The sequence below is a fragment of the Grammomys surdaster genome, unplaced genomic scaffold (genome assembly GCF_004785775.1).
Source record: "Grammomys surdaster isolate TR1022 unplaced genomic scaffold, NIH_TR_1.0 172, whole genome shotgun sequence".
Classification (NCBI taxonomy): Eukaryota; Metazoa; Chordata; class Mammalia; order Rodentia; family Muridae; genus Grammomys; species Grammomys surdaster.
This window is the reverse complement of record NW_021604620.1, coordinates 7,385,168-7,386,259: the sequence shown is the minus strand read 5'-3', so window position 1 is coordinate 7,386,259 and position 1,092 is coordinate 7,385,168. Positions and strand designations below refer to the sequence as shown.

The 1,092-nt window shown below is 43.2% G+C and overlaps 1 pseudogene; it reads right to left on the bottom strand.

Moving 5' to 3' along the window:
• Window positions 1-385: 385 nt before the first annotated feature.
• On the bottom strand, window positions 386-842 carry LOC114621166 (annotated as a pseudogene).
• Window positions 843-1,092: the final 250 nt, after the last annotated feature.

Here is a 1,092-nt window from a genome sequence, read left to right as displayed (position 1 = left end):
AAGTTATAAAATTGTCCTTGGTTTTACAATGATAAATGAAAAACATTAAAATTCTCCAATCGAACAAGGTATGCAAGGATTTTGTGTGGTTGGGTTCTTTTGTTAAAACAGTGAGAGCAAAATAACTTACTGAAATATAAAGATAAGAGCTGAATGAGCGTGCCACTGATGGAGAAGGGGGAGATTTTCACAGACCCAAGACTTTCCCCCAGATCTTCTCCATCCGATGTCAACCAAAACAGAACATTGGCCATTTAGTTTAAAAAAGGAAAAGAAAAAAAAGAGCAATATGCTTGTGCACATACACCAGTTACTTTATGTACAATAAAGAAATGGGGACAGGGAAATGAAGGAAGAGAGAAAACTATACTGCAGTAGTCAGGGTGTGGCGGGACCAAATTGCGGTTTTCTAATTGAGAATGTATTCTTGGTCTATAACAAAATTCTGGAGTAAAGCAGCAGGTTCCCTTTTCAGTAGACACCTCCTGTCTGCTGCTGGAACACATCAATCGTGTCTTCATCCTCCATTTCCAACTGTGCAGGTGTGTCTGTTTCGTTGATTGGCTGCCCATCAAACCGGAATCTGATCTGCCTCATTGACAAACCCTGCCACTCACAGTACGCTTTCATGAGTTTACTAAGTGGTGTGTGCCTCTTAATCTTAAACTGCACCACAGAACCATCCTGTCCCGCCACCTTCAAGTTAATATGATCGTTGTTCTCAGTCTTGACTCCTTCCTTGGGTTTCTCGTCAGCCATGGCGAGCGCCGGAGTCTCCTCAGCTGCCGCTTCACAAAAGAGGCACCAGGTCCGCACTGAAGGAGCACACAAGCAGCACCAGGAGCGGCCGGTGGCAGTCTTTTTATAATTGCTTTTTGCTAAACTAGGACAAAGAATTCCTGTTTGGGGCCCAAGGGGGAAAATGGTTAGTCTTTAAAGAGCTAGTTGGAGCCTTTGTCACCTGGTCTCTGTGTTGTCCAGTCCGTATTGTCTGTCCAGTCTACATATTGTCCAATCTCTGTTTTATCTGTCCAGTCTCTGTGTGATTGGTCATTCTGGCTAGCCATTTTGAAGTTGATTTGAATGCATATT